Source organism: Lissotriton helveticus, chromosome 3_1 (assembly GCF_964261635.1).
Source record: "Lissotriton helveticus chromosome 3_1, aLisHel1.1, whole genome shotgun sequence".
Classification (NCBI taxonomy): domain Eukaryota; kingdom Metazoa; phylum Chordata; class Amphibia; order Caudata; family Salamandridae; genus Lissotriton; species Lissotriton helveticus.
Window position 1 is genome coordinate 1869641839 of NC_136061.1, and position 20567 is coordinate 1869662405.

The 20567-nt window shown below is 46.7% G+C and overlaps 1 protein-coding gene and 1 pseudogene across 2 annotated transcripts in view; one reads left to right on the forward strand and one right to left on the reverse strand.

Annotated features, from left to right (window-relative positions):
- LOC144823927 (synaptotagmin-5-like) overlaps positions 1 to 20567 on the forward strand; it is a 423013-nt gene that overhangs the window by 399090 nt on the left and 3356 nt on the right. The window lies entirely within an intron of this gene.
- On the reverse strand, positions 1049 to 2777 carry LOC144825346 (ubiquitin carboxyl-terminal hydrolase 37 pseudogene; annotated as a pseudogene).

A 20567-nucleotide genomic window follows, 5' to 3' on the forward strand; every position in this document is an offset into this window, starting at 1 on the left:
TCCTTCTGCTGCCCTAACAGTTTAAGCTCCAAACATTATAGATACACTTTATCTGTGTGGGTATGTTGCCTCAGCAGCACCCCCTCTCCGCCCCACCCCCACTGCGTGCCCTTAAAAAAACTGCTGTACAAAGTTTCCAAATGCACCTGAAAGGATTAGGCATAGAGTGAGTGCAGAGGGCAAGTACTAGAGAAGGGGAGAGAGCAGGGGGCTGCGAGGAGGGTAGAGCGGGTGGCCATGTCTTGTAAAGAGCCGGGTGGAGGGGACGAGAAGCGGAGAAAAATCAGGGGTGAAGACTTGAAGGGAAAGTAAAGGATGGAAATGTCTGAGAGGAGAGGTGACGGGCAAGGCGGCAGACTGGGGAAGGTACACAGAAGAGAGGTCCCAAGTGAGCATGAAGGAGTTGATGGATGTAGAATGACAAGGGAAGGAGAGACGAGGAGAGAGAGTGACGGAGAGACGCAGAAAGGAGACAGCAACGCAGAGAGAGAGGGGGGCGGGCACCCATTACAGAAGTTCTTGTAATTGTATTCATATGTGGATCGCGCCAGGCGAAGTGAAGAGAAAGAAACCGGAGAGGGAGGAAGTCAGCAGCTGACACTCTGAAATGACGGAGTTGAGTGGGAGAGGAGGGGGAAGTGCTCGGAAAAGGCGCCCTCGGAATGCTTGTGCGCCGCCTGGCTCCCGTGAAGACATTTCTTATCAGCTTGTTAAATAAACAAGCTGATAAGAAAAGTCTTCACGGCAGCCACAACGCAGGTGATGGTGTCCGGAGGGGCCGTCCAAAAATCGGACAGGGCGGCAACCAAAAATCCTCCTTTCCAATGGGAAGACAGCGTTTACCATAAATGCTGACGCTACCCAATAGAAATGTGGGGCGGGGCTTAGAGTCTCTTTTAGAAATCTTGTTATTTACAATCTAAAAACCTAATGAGCGCCACCTCAATCAGGCAAAGTCAGAGCCCATCCGTCTGTGTGTAACAAAGAGCCATGGGCTCAGCTCAGCGACAATGGGAAACCTCCGTCGTCTTAGCGTCAGAGTGTCGTCTCAGCTGGCTGTGCTGCAATGGCTGCACTGATTGCACCACTCCGGCCCTAGTGGTTCCTTCTTCAATCTGGGAAGTCTGTTAAAGTTATGCATGACCGATGCAGATTTTTCATTACATTTTTCACAGGAGTAATCTATTTCTTCAGTCCTGAAAAAGAGATCTAGTGACTCTTGGATGGAACGCGGAGTTGGAAGTTTCCTTCTCCGAGGTAAGTCAATTGAGAGATCATTGAAACGTTCCCGCTTTGTGACCATTTCACCACACATTTTGCAGCTGATTGAATGCTGCATCTCAACCTCAAAGTTGCAGATACCTGGACAGGAAAAAACCCGTAGGGAGAACAGTCTTCAGAGGTGCGACCTGCTTCATTCTCATCACCAGATAACGGCTCATACTTCTATGTTTTGTTTAATTTCTCCAGGTCTTCCTTCAGCTGATCGAGGCATTGGTTGTAAAACTCATGTGCATCATTTTGCATGTAACCTGAAAAACGTTCAGCTGTGGCAGAAATTGCTCCCTTCATTTTCTTGAGTAAATCTTTTTTTTAATTCAGAGCTTCAAATGTCTTTCTTTAACAGCAGAAATGCAAATCGTCTGATCAGTGTATTGACAGGGATTTTCTTCCAGGGGATTCTCTCCTTGAGTAGGTCATTGACAAATGACTGCATCGAAAAGAGGGACTGTAAAATTCCATTCATATGGCATGTATTTCTAAGGTTTGAAAAGACATGTAGCTGCTGTGTTTGACTTGACAGCTGAAAAGGAGACTTATTCCATCCAGTGTAATCCTGACTCCGTCTCCTTTTATTCACAGAAGCAGGCTGTGAGGTGAAGCCAAGTGTTCTCTTCACAGAACGTGACTGAGTAGGCACATTAGACCTCTCTGCACTGGAATTCCCAAAAGAGCATTCTTTTGAAGAAGGTCTGCTGTTATAAAAGGATGAGGACTGCATTGGGAAGACCCCTGTTACTTTATTCTCCTCAGTTTGTCTCAAAACCAACTGTTTTTCTTGGCTGCGGTTTAGGAATTTCCAAGCTGGTTCGTCCACAGACTTGTTACTGGTGGATGAATTATTCTCTTTGGGATAATCTTCGTTTAGTTCCTGCATCAAAGATTGCATTCTTTTCCGCTTCTCATTCCTAGTTTCCTGCAAGCCCTCTCTCAGGAGGGGAAGCATTAGTGGAACCAGTCCCCTTGCTTCCAAGTGTTTCATTCCCAGGAGATGTTTTCATTGTAGCACCGAGCGGCTTCTGAACAGGGGTTTCTTCCTTATTCTTTAAGCTCGCTCTTCGTGTGGGAGTCTGGTTTTTAACTGCAGAGATCAGCATGTTCTCTTCCTTCTGTGTACTACGGCTTCCCAAAACACATCCCCAACATCCAGATCCAAGGGATGCCTTTGCTGTGGGCTTGGCCTCATCACAGACTGACAGTAGGTATGTCTCCATATCCAACCCAGTAACAAGAGAAACCCTGTCGATTGTCAGATGGCCGACATCCTTCAGAGTCACCATCAACCGTGAGAGATTATTTCCATTAGGTTGAAATAACACAGACTTAGTATTTTGGGGCAATTTAAAGGATTTTGGAGCTCCACCAGCTTTGTAGACAACCAAAAGAGTAGCCTTTCCATCTTTGTCTAGAATCTCAAAATGGCCTTCTTTCCATTTTGAAGTGCCAATGTTTATACAGCGAATTCGTATGCTTCCTTGGACCTTAGGTGGACCCATCTTGCCACGGCAAAACTAAAACTGATCTTTGGAACCTCTTACTCCTGAGTTGTGACCCGGCCTCTCCTCGGGCCGTGTCTCCAGGGGATTGTCCCCAACCAGAAAAATAAGAAAGTCCAACATAGATTTGCGCTTCTGGCATTGGTGTGGGCCAGACCATGTATAGTGATCAGATGGCGAGACCAGCATCCCTCTGAGGTCTGTCATTGGGAAAGATATCTGGTGGAGTGGGCCCTAGCTGAAGATATAGAGGTGCGAGAGATCTGAACAGATCATCAGTCCCACATCATTCCTATGTAAAGGCCGGACTGATAAAGGATGCTGCAGCACGAGGAAACTCTTCAGAGGTACTGTGCTCAGATGCATAGCCCAGAGATCCTGCTGGGAGGGGGATACTGCTCCATTGATATGAAATTGCATGACAATACATGTGTCTTCTTGAGCTGCATTGTAGAGCTCGATTTATTGATGATGTTTGCAACATCTTTCATGTGATATAGCAGAAAATGAAAGTGGGATGCGGGCGGACGTGGGACGAAGGACTGTTCAATACCAAATGGAAAAGTGCATGTCGGAGTGAAACGTATATGCCACATGATTATTTGTTTGAAATTAGCATACAATGTTGGAGGAAAATTGAGGAAAGAAATAGGCCTGGGCGAAGCACTACGCTACGCTCGCATAGTTTGCGAAGTTTGCGCAACTTCGCACTACGTGAACTGCACGTAGCACAGTGCGAACACGCGTAGCGTAGTGCAGAGGTCATTTTTTGCTTGCTTGCGGTCTTCAACGTCAAGTGGGCGACCGCGAGCAAGCAAAATGACATCTTGGCAAGACTTTTTCCTCGTTCGAGATCAGCAACATCAAGTTGCCGATCGCAAGCGTGGAAAATAAACCTCCCTGCGAGATTCTCAATGCGGGGAGGTCTGTTTTCTCATTGCGAGTGGTCGCGTATGCTCGCGACCGCTCGCGATGAGAAACTACCAGTCCACATTGAGAAAGCTGCCGCCCGAGGAAAAATCTCCTCAAGCGGCACAAAACTACAGCTCGCACTGTGCAAGATGCCGTTTTCAATGATTGCACAGTGCCGGATGCTTGTCCGCACTGTGCAATAATTGAAAATCACAGTGCGAACATGCTACTAAGCAGTTCGCGTAGTGCTATGCGTAGCTCGCGAAGTGCACTTCACGTAGCTTCGCGAAGCACTAGTTCGCGAACTACGCCTAGCCCTAGAAAGAAAGAGAGACAAGGCATGCAAGCCTTAATTGGCACTAGATATACACATTGAGTGCGGAGAGAGACACATTTGTATGTTATTTGAAAAAGTGAACAAGCCATAGGTGTATTGGAGAATGAGACATGCAGAGAATGATTTAGGTGAGAGAAAGGCCCGGGTGATTTGGAAATAAGTGGTGCACAGACTGGTTGAGGGGTGCAGATAGTGGAACCTGGTCCCGTGAAAAGATGCACTCTTCTTTGTATTCCTCTGTTGTCTCAAGCCTTTACTTCTAACAGCAGTGAGATATATGTTTTTTTATGATGCACTCATCCTGGGCATTGGAAAGTGCCCAACATTTTTTTCTAATAAATCAGAATGGCAAGGACTGGACACTGCCAGGGTCTATTGAATACTTTTATAGATTGCCAGAGGCAAGGGACACTTCACCAGGTAGCCCCTGTGCCATCCTACACATAATAATATAAATTAAAGGTGTCACCCAGCTCCACTGCTGTTCAGTGCCAAAGTGCAAGTGCTCCCTTTGTAAATTGTTGTTATGGTTTGGAGTTTCCTTAAATGGCTTATTTGATTTACTATTCAGTCCCTAGTACAGTGCACTGTGTGTGCCCAGGGCATGTAAATCAAATGCTGCTAGTGGGCCTGCAGCACTGATTGAGCCACCCACAGAAGCAGCCTATAAATGTGACTCAGATCTGCCACTGCCATATCTGTGTACAGTCTAGTGCTGCCATGTCGACCTGGCAAGTGCACCCACTTGCAAGGCCCTAACCTTCCCTTTTCTTACATGTTAGTCACCCCTAAGGTAGGCCCAAGGTACCCCTGTGGGCAGTATATGTGAAAGGTAGGACACGCCCTGATATGTGTGGCATGTCCTTATAGTGAAATACTGCCAATTTTGTTTTTCACTATTGCAAGGCTACCTGTTCCCATAGGATATAATGAGGAGTTTGCTTATACCATCTTATAAACATAACTACCATTGGGGAAAAGGTAGGAAAATAAAGTTTAGTATGCCTGAACTCAGAATTTTAAAAGGTACATTCTGTGTTTGAAAATGCCACTTTTAGAAAGTAGGTATTTTCTTGCTTAGCCATCCAGTGTGCCTCTGCTAGGATGTGTATTGACTGTTTGGCTTTGGAGTGACAGGGGCTGGGTAGGTGCAGTGGCTCCAGAGAGGCCGGATAAGTCAGGGGTGCGCTGAATAGACCTGGGCTGCATTTAGAGTAGGTGGAAGAGATTTCCTTTCACCTGAATGTGGCTGGTCTGCCTTCCACACTGCTGTCTCCACCTCCTGCCAGGAAGCTGCACCAGAGAGGACAGAACTGGTTGTGACTGAGCACAGGGCTTCTCTGCCACCAAAGAACAAATGATTTTTCTGTATAAATATTGGGGCCCAGACTCCAGCACTTTAGATCACTTCTGGGAAATCAAGAAGAACCTTTGCCAAGGAGAAGAGCTGGCGAAACTGAGGAGGAATACTGCCCCTGTGCTGTTTGCTGTCTGGGGTTGGCCTGCGGTGGATACTTTCTGCCAAGGAAAGGTAAAAGGACTTTGCTGTTTGCTGTGTCCCCTGCTTTAGGAAGATCTCCAAGTGTTTCAAAACTGAGCTAGCCTCCTGTTCTGAAGTCTCAGGGTTACAAACACTTCACCTTCAGCTCCCCTGAACATCTTTGCTGGGAGTTCTGACCTGCTAAGGGCTGCCTGCTGTTGTTTTGGACCTCTGGAGGCTGTGTGCCACTGGGGGCTGGAAAAAGTAACGCTATTTTGAGAAGCGTGATGCATCCGCACCTTTTTCAGATGCAGCGCCAAAGAAAATGTTGCATCGCATGCCGCAGCTCAAGAAATCGCCGTACGCCGCATCGAGTGCACCGATCTCCGAAGTCCGAGATCACCGCACGGATTCCGACGCAAGCCATGCTGTGCAGCTGCAGGAACCCACGCATCATCCTAGATCGTCACATAACATTGAGGTGCCAAGTCTCTCGCGTCGTTGGGAAACGCAGTAAGAAACCGATGCATCACCTCCGCACGCAGTAAGAAACCGACACATAACCTCCTCTCCGGTAAGGAACCAATGCATCACCTCTCCTGCGCAGCAGTAAGGAACTGATGCATCACCTCCCCCAGAGCAAGGAACCAACGCATCACCTTTCCTGAGTCTAAGGAACCGACACATAAACTTCCCTGCAACCTTTTTGTTTGTGTGTATGACGCATCCAAGGTACTTTGTGTGAAAAATGTTTTCTCTGCAATTTGCTTTGAACTAAACTATTTCTACCATTTGATAGTCATGTTTTTATTACTATATTGTGGGTTTTTGTCATTTTGGTCTTGTTTTGGTTTAGATGAAGACTACTTATTTTTCTAAACTGATGTGGTGTCCATTTATAGTATTTTAACTGTATTACTGAATGTGTTTACAAATGCTTTACACACTGCCTCTGAGATAAGCCTGTTTGCTCCGGCCAAGCTATCAAGGGGTCGAGCAGGGGTTATTTTATAAGTGTATCCCCCTTACCCTGACAAGAAGCAAGGATCCCTATTTGGACGAATGTACCTAGCCCTGCCAACTAGAGACCCCCATTTCTAACAAGATGCCTTTACATTCTGTCTTTAGCTTGTCACATTTGCTGAACATTCAAATACATTAGTGAAATATTAGGCTATGTTTTCTCTCTGATTGTTGCTTATTTTTTTAACATGAAGATTGGTGTTTATCTTTCTTTCTCAGGCTGCAAATTGGTAGTATTTTGTAAAGTTAACTATATGACAATCTTGCTGGTGTACAGGGAGTGTGGACGGAAAAGCTGAAGGATGTCATTTTTTTCTAAAAACAGTAACATTTAAATACCTGTAAATTAACCCTAAAAATTGTTCCAATAGATCAGTAGTCAGGAAAGGATAAATGAAGAACATTGTTTTGCAATTCTGATGTACGAAGGAAACTATGATTTTAATAAAATCAAAACAAAGCAATGCACTTTACTTGGTGAAGTGCAAATGATAAATATTCTGGAAATCTAATTTCCACAAATTATCATTTGTGTGCTATATAATTTCATTAGTAAAACTGCATGTCGGTGCAAATTTAAAGGCTATTTCAATAGAATATGTGCTGGCTGTACATGACAGTGTCCTACCACACAAAGGTTTAGGAATATAGGTCTGACACATTGTTCCAAAATGTACCACTGGCTAAATACCACATCCTTGCTACGCTCCTGCTTAATGGGCGTGGCTCATTTGCTACACTTGTTCTTAGTGTGATGCTTGGATTTTCCACAATCCCTATGACTTCATTGATGTAACACTGATGGCAGAACCCCCACTCTGAAATTCCTCCAGCACCACGGAGCCTGTGTGTCTGGGCTACAGGTGTGGCATGCTGAAGTAAATGGCCTAAAAGACCAGTTTAAGATAAGAAGTCTTTGTTCTGGGAGAAACAGTGCACATTCTTTTGGGAGCGCTATGGTGCAACCACTTTGGCAGAGCACTATCTTGCAGTTAATCAGGACTGGGCACAAGAGTTGCAAATTATGAATTGTGTCCACAAAGCGAACGTTGCACGTTTGTGAGAGGCTGCGGAGTCAGCTGTAAACTGCTGATAGTCAAGTCATGGCTACCATTATACACTGGCAGCCTGTTATTGTGACAGCTTTTCTCTTGACACATTTGTTCACTTTTTCACTCTAGTCTACAGTTTTTTGCTATGAGCTCGGCCTGGCTGGCTGATATCAATCCTCATCTAACAAGGCGTACATTTTTTAAAAAACATTAATTTCTGTTCAACATCCAATACCTGCAAATTAGTTTGCGATTGAGGTGCTCCTAAGGAAGCTTGAAGGAAAAATGGTCCTCATGACACTTTAGTTTTGTGAAACCAACTAGTTTTTGTAACTGTCTCAGCGGAAACTGTTTCTTCTTAACTCATTCTGATGACGTTTTGTCCCAATGATATACCTGTTGGCTGTATGAACTCATTGGCAAAAGTTGGTAAATGTAGGGGACTTCATCTTCCTCTGTTTATTGGTCTTTACTTGTTTGTAATCATGATTTTATTCCTGATGGTATTCTTTGATGTTTTTATGAATCTGCTGTGCTCCTAAAGGCCATGCCAGCAAAGAGCATGTTTGATGATGATCCAACCTTAAGCAAGAGCCGAATATGAGGGCACGCATCCCAGGCCAGTGGGGTTTGCGACTCACCCTCAGCACAACCAGAGCTCCCAGGAGCTCTTCTAATGTCACTACAAAGTCTTCCACTGAGTCCTCCTGGTGTGCCCAGAGCTAGGGGGAGATGTGTTCCTCGGCTTCCCACCAACTGTGGTAGGCCTCCCTAGAATGCCCTAGTGGCTCGAGACCTGAGGGTATTCCTACAGCATCCTGTAGAGCTCCTCTGACCTGTCCGGTAACCGGGGAGGATATAAGACAAGTAGTAGCCTTAAGGTACAGAAAAAGGTGGACACAAGGCGGCACCAACCACCACTGCCAATATCCTCTGTGCGGCTCTCTCCTAGTCTGAGATAGCCATGAAAGAGCCTGTGAGCCAAACATACGCTGACCGTGGCTGGAATCGCAGCTACGCGTGGCTCTGCATTAGGAACTTCTTCCATCTCTATTGAAAAGCAGCAGCAGTGACATGGTGTGGTATAGGGCCCCCCATCCCATTAGGCAAAGTCCCATTCTGCAAGAGGCAACATTCTAGCGTAAAGGGTTCTGCTAGTGCTAGCACTGGTAGAGCAAACTGCTAAGATCTCTCTGCCTCTGTCCGCCTTCTTTATCAGCTGCTTTTGCGGATACGGGATCAGCTATGCTGTTCACTACCTTAAAGATGCACTTTTGGATGAAGTGCTTGGAGGCCAGGATACCAAAGTCAGTCATTTCACCCGTCTTTATCCTGCAGGATAATAAACAGCAGTTACCTTTTCTGAATGTATATCAAATCCTTGGCCATGAGGGTATGTTTTATTTTATGAAATGAAGCACCAGTGGGGGCTTTTTGACTAACCGAATTGCCTTAGTCAGTTTTTGTCACTTGGTGCATTCATTCAATTTGATGTAATACTTATTTTTTTAATAAATGCTCGCCTCAGGAGACATCTTCGCGCTGAACAGAACATAATTAAACCTACTTAGAATCGACAGCCGTACAAGAGAGGGGGCAGTTGATAAATTGAAGAGGGCAATATCAGCAGAATAAAAAGGTTTCAAACATTTTCTGAATGAGAGTGGAAATGTTTCAGTGCTTGGGACCCAGACCAGCGGTTCTTGATCTGGGGTCTGTGATAGTCACTCAGGGAGCCCATGACTCGACTGTTATGAAAAGGAAATATTAGCATAATAATAAAGCATGCAAACATAAAAAAAGCAAACCGTGAAACTGAAAAATGTCAAACAATCTGTAAATGTGAAGACATTTTAAATTGGGGGGTAAAAATTACGTTTATGTCTGTAGCTTGTGTAGCGTCTTCCCCAGCCCAGGAGCGTGCAGATGAAGTACTCCACATGGGAGCTGTAGTTAAACACTGCTTTATTGCTCAGCACTGCGTATTACATCATACTTTTCAGATAACCCCGCCCTGACTCCTCCTAGGATATTACACATTTCCTGTCTACAGTCTGCCCCAGAACCACGAGGCTCCTACTACGTATGACGCCATTATACTTCAGTTTCGTGGGAGCAGCACAAGTACAGCAAACTGCACCTAGAGTGGACAATTGTTGGCCGCAAACTGAAGCACTGGCATGCACCAGAAGAAAGGCAGCATGCATTTAGTACAAACAATTTCAAAGTGATATTCTGTAGTCTAGCATATCACCTCTTCTATTAGACATAATAAATGTACATTTTAATAAGCTCTTCCTATTCAAATGTTATTTTTGTAGGTCTGTTAACTAAGATATTTCGTAATTTGAGTACTCGAGGTAAACTTGTTTCTGTATTTGCATGGATTTTTTTGAGGTTCAAATCATAGAAATTGTTTAGGGTGGGATCATCAGATTCCAGTAGTGTTTCAGTGGGGGGGTCAACAGAAGTGAAAAGGTTAGATCTTCTGACCTACACACCTCAAATGTGTCCCACCAGTACAGGAGCACCTAACACCAGGTGCATAGTGTGGCCAGATTTAAAACACCTAAACAGCCAATTTGAAAACATAGAAGTAAGACTACGAATTAGCATCAACAGAGGAACACAAAAAACGTAATTTAAAGCGCTCACCAACATAGAAAACACAGACGAAGAGGTACAGAGGATAATTAAATGTAACATTTGTACACAGCAACATCTTTGTCATCTTAATTGATTTCTGATCAGCCGTTCTAACTAATCCTACATTGGAATGTTCAATTTCACTGTGTTTAGTTGAAAAGTCTCTAAAACTGGAACAAGTGCTAAATTTACTGAAATTTGTCAGGCCAGATGGTGAAAAAACAGTTTTGTACCAGCAAATTCATACATGCAGTATAGAAAAACCTCAAGCAAAGAGGTTTTGAAGTCTTGTTAAGAGAAAGGTTCTTAAGTAAACAAGAGCGACCATACACATTGTACACTTTGGGCCTAATTACGATGTTGACACCGTCTTGGTCCTGGGACGGACTGAGCTCTGGTAGGCAGTCCCAACTGCCTAATTAGGATGCGACTGAACACAGTTCGGTCGCATTCCTACATTTCCTTATGGGTGCATGCATTACGGCCATAAACCAGCATAATACATTCTCCCATAGGAAAATTGGAGGTGCTGTTGATCCCTGCACCCCTGTTGATCCCTTCACCCCGTAGCAGGCACCTCAGGGTTCCTGCCACAGGGTGCAGGGATCAACAGGGGGCACCATAGGTCCCTCCTCGGCTCCCCACCCGGAGGCCGCACACACAAGGGGGCACTGCTGGGGGCCCCTAAACACAGCTTTCCGACATCGTTTCCATGTCGGACAGGTTGGTATGGAAGCGTAATCCCAAGGGCAGAAAGACACGCCCTAGGTATTATAAGCCGGTTCCAATTGTCCGAGGGGCCCATCGAAAGCCAGCCAGTTTAGTTTCCGACCGCCAGCATTGTAATGCGGCGATCGGAAAGTAAAGCGAGGGGCTGATTACGATGCATCCCCAGGGCGTATCTTCAATGGGCCCTTTATGTATTAAGCAAAGGGACGTAAAGCTGACCCTTTGCCATTCTGACAGCCAGGTGGAGGATGTTTGTGTTTCTGACAGGTTATCACATTTATTTCTGTGAAACCACTCTGTAGACCATAAAATGTTTCTTCTCTTTTAAATAGTAATAGCTGATTCAGGAAGACTAAAATAAAGATAGTTACAATAGTCGATCCAAGAGAACCCACAAGATGAAACCACCTTGAAATAAAGTTCCATCTGCCAAAACGAGAGTTTATTTTCTGTGATGCAAATTACAAAAAACAGGAAGACACCAAAGAATTATTTTGAGCTTTGAAAGAGAGATCCTCATAGAAATGTGGCCATGGTTGTGACAATTAGGTGACTAGAAGGTATCATGCAGCAATGACAGAAAACAGCTCTAGTTTGTTGCTATTTAATTTTTAAAAAGTTACACCCTAGCACTATAAATGTCCACCAGGCCATTGCTAGAGTTTGCTATCCAGCTGGGCACTAAGGTGGCACAAACAGCTTTCTATTGTGTATCATCTGCATACATAGGCAGAAGATCTCATCAGCCATGCCAGTGGCCTTGTGTTGAAAAGCATGAGGGCAGCAATGACATTTGATCTCTCTCGCGGGGAAGTCTTTTAGAAGGACAAGGTGGCAGAGTAATGGACTGTCAGTGATCTTGAAGAAAGGATGAGAACCAGACTTCTATGACTCCAGAAATGCAGATTTCTGCGAGCCTGGCCAGTAGAATGGGGTCGTTGCTGAGATATTGAACATAGCAAATATATCCACTAAGGTCGCACCCACAACACTCAATCTTCCAGAATCATCGTCCGCACATCTAGTGCTGTTGATAAGGCAGTTTTGGTACCCCTGCCTGAGTGAAAAGAGCCGCCAAGTCCATAAAATGACAAACTCTTCCAGGTAGGCGGAGAGAATCCACAATTCTTTCTTTTACCACGCACATAGCAGGTGATAATGTAGTGAGGCAATTATTTCAGCAAAAGTGTTATCTAGGATAAACCCCTCAGAGTTTCCATACCTTGTAAAGATTTCATCAAACGTGGCTGCCCAATTAGGCGGAATCTGCGGATTTGCTCACTCTCATAGTGGTTGCTTGGAAAAGGAAAAGTGATTTAAGACCATTTTGGTAGCTTGTTGAAGATCTACAAATCTCAAAAATCAATGCATTCCCTTTATGGGCTTGGAGCATGTTGACAAAAAGAGGACTTATGAAATTCAAGCACAAGGTGAGCTAGTGATAACCCCAGTAAATAACTAATGATGGTTCTCTTTGCACAATGATTAATTTGAGTTTTATGCTTGGAGAGTGATTTTGATTTTTACAAAACGGTAGATCAGTGTTAGTTTTAAAGATCTGATATCCCCCTTCACAGGAGAATGAATCAGAACATCTGTTTCGAGGATTTGGAGCTTCTGTTTGCCTGCAATACATGAGAGTGCTGCCATTGGGTTTTGATTTCCCTCTTTATCTACACTTGAATCCAGGGCAGCTCCTCCTAAATGGTGGAGGAGCATCGCCCCGCCTGTTGTGATAGCAACAGGCAAACGCTAATAAATAAAATGGCATAATAATGACATTTTATTTTGCCACCAGCTCGAGCTGTGCACAGTGCGAGCGGGAGGCAAGGGGGCGAGATTGAATCCTGCTATTGCAGGATTACTGCTGCCCCTTTCAGTGCGCAAGTTAGGTTGGCCTGGCTGGCTACCCACGGTCAGCCCTCAATGCACACTGTAGACCGACTGCAGTGGCGGCTCCTCTATGGGGGCGTTTGGGTGCCGCCCCCCTGCTTTCTCGCCGTGCGAGAAGGCAGAAACAAATGGTAGTCATTACCGTAATAACTACCATTTGTTTCTGCCTTCTCGCATGGCGAGAAAGCAGAAGTTCCTGGTTGAGAGTGGGAGGTGTTACTCGAGGGCAGGGGGGGAGTGGCTTTCCCACTGTTGTTAATACTGTCTGTCAGGCTGCCCAAACAGACAGTATTAACAACAGTGGGCAAGCCACTCCCCCCTGCCCTCGAGTAACACCTCCCACTCTCCCTGTTCTCTCTGTATGCTGCAGCATACAGAGAGAACCCCCCTCCCCCCGCCCGTAATGCCGGCCACGACTGCCCACATCTCGGCGGCCCTTGCAGTGTCTACGTTGAGTTTGCCGATGGCCAAATCTGTTTAAAGTGCTCGAAGCAGGTTATTGCACAAGACACTGTCGTGTCTGTATAATAATAAGAAACATGTGTTTTTATACAGTGCAGCACATTTGCCACTGGCTGCGCAGCGCTGTACGTAACGGGTGGTAATGCGATTACCCAGCCTGGTGGTACTCAGGATCACCTCGGTCGGATGAAAGGCTGGGATGGCTGGGCAGGGATTCCCCACTGTGACCTTCTGGATTCACCCACATCTCGGCGGCCCGTGCAGTGTGTACGTTGAGTTTGCCGATGGCCAAATCTGTTTAAAGTGCTCGTACCAGGTTATTGCACAAGACACTGTACCTGATATGCCTTTTACAATACATTCGTTGGTGCACCAGCTCGTGCAGAGACACACCTGCGTGTGTATAGGACTGTCAGTTTGGGTTGAGTCACAACTCGGGTTACCCTGGCAGCCCTACAGATATTGGGACCCCAGAGTTCTCTTCAGATCTCTTACACTTACAGGAATGATGTCTTCCTTACACAAAGAACACTAGGTTTGTATTTAGTGTTTTCGATTGGCGCAGTTACACATAAAACAGCAAGTGTGTGTGGTAAAGATTAAGAAATGAAATTGCAAAATAGGCGCGGACTGTAGTGTAGCGGTCTAGTCCTTCGTGGACGCGTGATGATGCGGCACGCAAGGACGAGATCGCGAACAGTATTGCGCATGCGTGAGCGGTGAAGGGCGCAAAGGCGAGCGATTGGAGCAGTGATTTGTAAGACGCCCGGCGCTCCTCCTGTCATCTGCTAAACGCCAAATAAACATAAACCTTCCCCAAGAACATACAGAGTCTGCCTCATCTTTCAGGTGATTAACCAGCATCACAATGGCAACGAGGAGTGCGATTCCCCACGAGAAGCCCTAACTGTTTCATAGAGGCTAAAGGCATACAGAGGAGCAACAGATATTGGGAGACCACTGCATTGTACCAGTCAAAAAAAAAAAAAAAAAAAGGGAAAGAAGCACAGAGGCAAAGAGTCGCAGGAGGAGCGTGGCAGAGGCGCAAGGAGACGAGACACTTCCACGTGCACCAGGCGAACAAGGAAAGGACGCACGGTAGGAGGGTAGATACACCACCACTGAGGCCCTGGCGGGACGGGGAGAGAGAAGAGAAGGGGGAGAAGGAGAAGGAGAACCCCGACTCAACACGACACAAGGCGGGAACGCAAGCGCGCCTGGTAGCCCTAAAAGTCAAAGAGAGGAACCGGAAGAGCAGGCCAGGATGAGCACACAAGCATCTTCCCTTACGGCGCCGATTCCGTTTCTGCCCAAACCAGGTGAACCCCAGATGAAATGGGAAGACTGGAGGGAATATTTCAAGAACTACTTAGAAGCTTTGGAAGACGAAAATGGAGAACTCTTCCCCAGTGCGAGGAGAAGAAGTATACTACTACATAATCTAGGTCCGGAAGGGATAAGAGTGTTCACGAACCTAGTGCCCACGTCCAGACCAGCGGCTGATGATGATGTCTTCCGGCATGCCTTAGAAGATCCAGATAATCATTACCGGCCTGCGGTGTGCGTCTCCATTGATCGTTTTAACTTCCAGCAGAGGAAGCAAGAAGCGGGAGAATCCATTGCCGACTACCTCGCGGCATTGAGAAGGTTGGCGATTACATGCAAGTACGGAACACTACAAGACGACTTCATAAAGGACCAAATCGTGATGCACACCACCAATAAGACGGTGCAGGACAAGTTGTGGGCGCATGGAGGGGCAACGTTAAAAGAAGTACTATCGATGGTAAAGAAAGCGGAACTGTCGAAGCGATGCGCTGACGCAGCGAAACGGGAGAACACCCAGAGAACCATGGTGAACAGGGTGGATGACGCAGAGCAGTCAGGACGAAACAGAATGACGCCTGGGGATAATAAAGGAACCAACAGATGGTCGGGAAAGTCAAGTCAAACATGGAAACAGTCCACGGATAGCAAAGCCACGTGTTACAGGTGCGTAAGTGCGAACCATGCGGCCCAAGATAAACGTTGCCCAGCATTTCGGGCGAAATGCATGTTCTGTGGCCTAATAGGTCATTATGAGAAGGTTTGTCGCAGGAAGGGGAAGAAGACGGTCGTGAAGTACGTGGCACAGGACCGGCTAGAAGGAGAAGAAGAGGAACAGGAAGAAGAAGACCTGGTGTTGTGCATTGAGGAGCAAGTGCTGGGAATAGAAAACAAGCGCTCGAGTAAACCACGGGCCGACATGCTGATAGGAGGAGTGAAGATCAGGATTGCGATAGACTCAGGATCTCCATACACCATAGTCCAAAGATCTGTATGGGAGGAAGAGTTCAGTCCAAGCCTAGGCCCCAAGTTGGAACCGCCAGACATTCGGCCGGAATCATATACAGACAGCCCGATTCCCATGGTGGGCTACCGGATCCTGAAGTTTGAATTTAGGGGAAGAACGGCGGACTGCAAACTGTATGTAGCAGAGAAGGGCCCGTCAGTGTTGGGGTGGAGAGATCAAGGAGATCTGGGGATCAAACTGGACCCAGGAGGCAGTGAGCAAGTGTTGCTGACGGGTTGTGAGTGCTGGCCGAATCCAGAGAAAGCGAAGAGAGAATTTCCAAAGGTATTCGGAGGGAAAGTCGGCAAGCTAGAGAAATTCATGCACAAAATCTTGCTCAAAGAGAACTCCCGCCCAGTGTCCCACAAGGTCCGGAACGTACCCATCACGGCGAGGGAAGCGGTGCAACAAGAGCTACACAGACTGGAAGAACAAGGGATAATTGAGCCCATAGACAGTTCGGAATGGCTATCTCCCTTAGTCGTAGCACGAAAACCCAATGGCAAGGTGCGTTTGTGTGTGGACCTGCGAGAACTGAATAAATGCTTGATAGTGGAGAAATTCCCGTTGCCAAGGATTGAAGAAATGCTAGCCAGAACAAGGGGAGTGAAGTGGTTCTCCACCATTGACCTCGCGTCCGCCTATCATCAGATAGACTTGCATCCATCTAGCCGAAAATTCACGTCCTTCATAACACCGTTTGGATGTTACCAGTTTCGCAGAATGCCCTTCGGGCTGGCATCAGCCGCAGCGGTGTTCCAAAAGCTGATGCACCGCCTGTTCAAGGACGTAGATGGCATCCAATATTTCCAAGACGACATCTTGGTGATGGGACTGGACCGAGAAGACCACGACAAGAAACTGAACAAAGTACTGAGCGTGTTGCAGGAGAAGGGACTGACTGCTGAATGGAACAAGTGTGGACTGGGAATGACCTCTGTCACCTACCTAGATCATGAAATTGGAGGAAATGCAATCACCCCTAAGAGGGAGAACGTGAAGGAGATTTGTGATGCCAGAGCTCCCGTCAGCAAAGAGGAAGTGAGATCCTTCCTAGGGATGGCCGAATACTATAGTAAATTCGTTCAGCACTTCGCGACTAAAACACATCAATTGAGACAGCTCATAAGAAACAAGACGCCGTTCCATTTGGATGAAGAAGCACAGAGGGAATTCGAAGTGTTAAAGACGGACATAAGCCAAGCTGTGCCTTTGCATGGACATGATCCTCTTGGACAGACCATACTGACCACAGATGCCAGTGAAAAGGGGCTAGGGGCCGTTCTCGCACAGGAGAGAGAAGATGGTAGTGTGGAAACCCTCAGCTTCGCATCCAGAGCGTTATCCCCCACAGAACAAAAGTTCAGTGTGATTGAGAAGGAAATGCTGGCGGTGGTATGGGCCATGGGGAAGTTCAGGCAGTTCCTGTGGGGCACGAGATTTCATCTGCAAACGGACCACAAACCGCTGGTCAAGGTACTCACCTCGAGTGGACATGCAACTGCAACCCCACGAATAGCCAAGATGACGCTGAAGCTGCTGGAGTTTAGGTATGATGTGGAGTACATACCAGGGACACGCAACAAAGTGGCTGACTACCTTAGTCGAGCTTCGGCCATGGAGGAGGCGCCAAATTAGTTGTTGGAGAATGAAGAGATGATAGCTGTGATGGAGGATTCAGAAAAAGTCATCAGCAAGCAAGAATGGGCACAGGTGTATGAGGAGGACGAAGACATGAAGGAGGTCAAAGAATGCGTGCTCGGTGGCTGGCCAGAGAAAAGGAGGTTGAAGGAAGCTCTCTGAAAATTCTACAAAGTAAGGGAAGAACAATCGGTGAGCGACTCCTGAATCTTCTTATTTTGAGGTGACAAAGTGGTGCCCCCCACAAGAATATTCCCACTCCTGCTGCGCCAGCTACATGAAGGCCATCTCGGCATCGTGAAAACCAAACTGCGAGTCAAGCAAATGTATTGGTGGCCGGGACTGGACAATCAAGTAGAAAGGCACGTGAGGGACTGTGACCAGTGCCAAGGAGCCGACAAAATATTGAAGCCATTGAGACCTGCATTGGGAAGGTTGGACCAACCGCGCAACCCGTGGGAGGATGTATCGGTTGACATTCTGGGACCAGTGCTGGATAACCAAGGTATGCCAAAATATTTATGTGTTTTGGTGGACAAGTATTCTAAGTGGCCAGAAATACATGTGCAGGAAGAGATGGACACTGACACAATCATCAAGTTTCTCACCTCAGTGTTCCTGAGAGATAGGATCCCGAGGACGGTCCTCAGTGACAATGGTCCGCAGTTCACATCTGAGAAGTGGTACAAGTACGCAGAAAGGAATGGTATCAAAGCGAAGCACACCTCAGTGTACCACCCTTCGAGCAACGGACAGGTGGAGAGATTTAATTGTGTCCTCATGGGATCCATACAAGCTGCCATCATGAAGGGCAAAGATTGGGAGAAGGAGGTCCAGAGCATGTTGTGGGCATACAGGATTACCCCCACCTCTACAGGGTACAGCCCCTTCCAGATCCTAAGGGGCAGGCACCCGTTCACGAAGGACAATGTGGTCTGGAGGGAGAAGACCGTCACCAGCAAATGGTCATCTGCCGTAGTCCAGCACAATCTCGAAAGGGCCCAAAAAGTATATACTGAATACTATAACAGGAGGAGAAATGTGAAAGAAGCGACTTTGGAAAAAGGGGAATGGGTGAGAGTCAAGTTGGCCGTGCTGAAAAGGAAAGGAGAAAGCAAGTACAGCCCACCCATGCAAGTGGAGGAAGTATACGACAGAGCTGCGTTACTTAGTGACGGAAATGTGTGGTCCCAAGACCGCATGGCAAAAATTAACAAGATCCTACAGTGGCCTGAGGAGAAAGAGAAAGGCCAACAAGATCAAGGACCGAGTGGCAGAGAGGAGAGAATAATGGAAGAAGGTGAAAGCCAAGTGGAAGGACATTTGCACGTAGAGGGAGAAGATCTGGAAGCTCCGAGGGTAGAGGAAGAGAGGGTTGAAAAGGATTTGACACCCCAGAGAAATGAACTGAGTCAGACGAGGAGCGGAATGTTGAGCCCTGTGGGAGATGGTGTCTGAGAAGCTTTTACCCCGGTAAGGCGTACACGTGCAGGGAGAGCGGTGGTCATACCCGCTTGCTTCAGAGACTTTGAATTGGGCGGATGTTGAAATAGTGGACTCGTAGCATCTCTTTGTGTGTGTACAAAAAGGGGAGATATGTAGTGTAGCGGTCTAGTCCTTCGCGGCGCCTGATGACGCGGCTCGCAAGGACGAGATCGCGAACAGTATTGCGCATGCGCGAGCGGTGAAGCGCGCAAATGCGAGCGATCGGAGCGTGATTTGTAAGACGCCCGGCGCTCCTCCTGTGATCTGCTAAACGCCAAATAAACATAAACCTTCCCCAAGAACATACAGAGTCTGCCTCATCTTTCAGGTGATTAACCAGCATCACACGGACGCCTGTACAAACTAAAGGAATGTCACATTTCGGACAAATTCGTTTATCAACCCCGACCCTTCTCTGGTGGCCATGCAGCCTTCTGGGTACACAACGGGGAATGGGCGCTCACAGCCCTAAAAACACTGCAAACAGAGACTCTGGCACAGTCATATTGTTGCAAATATCAGCAGCATGCACGGCATGTTTTGTTTGAAAAACTAGTGTTTTCATTTCAATTCATCAGCAGACACCATTGTGGTTTTATATTTTGTATGCGTAGGTGCACAGTTACAGTCTGCCAGTCGCTCCACTGGGCACAAATGTAGTTTCACCAGTTGGCAGTAAGTGTGAGGAGGGCAGACCTGCATTATGAAACTGCTAGAGGAGAAGGGCAGTGTGATGAATTTGTCGCTGTTCTTGGTCTCGCAGGGACCTCTACCTCATTGCTTCCTGTTTGCTCTGTAAGTGGTGCCAATTTCCTGATCTTTGACATGACCTCACAGTCCAGCTGCCTTCTACATGGGTCTGAGTCCCAGCGCTGCTCCTGGCCTGTGATGTGTACCCTATGGCACCTGGGCTTGTCCAGCTGTATGTCCCGTTGCTGGAGTCTAGAGGTCCAAACTCTTGGAAACCCTAACCTCCCACTTTGTGCACTACCTGTGTTACTTGCGTATGCCTCTGTGCTGTATAGATTAGTATTGTTTATTTCAATCCTGATACCTGAATTTTCATCACCCTGCAAGACTACATATTTCTAGTAAGCCGTTTCTTAAACGTTTTTATGCTTTGCTTTGGAATGTTTGATTTATAATTGGCTCGCGCAACCTCTGGGCCTCAGGGTTCTAAACTGCCAATACAAACCATTTGTCAGGACACAAATCGGGCCTGCTAACAAATGGCAGGCCATATGCCTCGCTCTCAGGCTGTAGTCTGCTCTGCTGTAGTGTAAATGACAACCCTTGTGCAGGTAAGATAACTGAAAGCCTTGCTTGCCACAATAAACGGTTTTAATTAAATAAGATAACTAACATTTTTGATGTGTTCATTTTGTTTAAATATTTCAAGGCTGCACTTTCACCATTGCTTTATAATCTTTAATGCTTCCTAAAATTAGCTTAAAGTACCATTTCCCCACTCTATTTCCAAAATATTCCTCCTGGGTAGGATCCCATGAACTCACCTTATGATGGTAGGACTCGCTCGCGACAAAGCACTCACCCCCAACTTTTTCGGCTCACCACTTTCAAAAGTCACCAGCCGCTACTGAGACCGAGCAATCCCCAGGCTGTGAAACAGCTGAGGGATTGCTGGCACAGGCCCCCAGCCTCAAAATGACTGCTGGGTTAGCCTTCTTCCACCAATCCTGGAGCTGCTCTCATGCTGAAAACAGCGTGAGAGAAGCTCCAGGGTTGGTCAGGATTTGCATTCCACTGGGCAAGATGGGAAGTTCTTCCATTTCCTGTG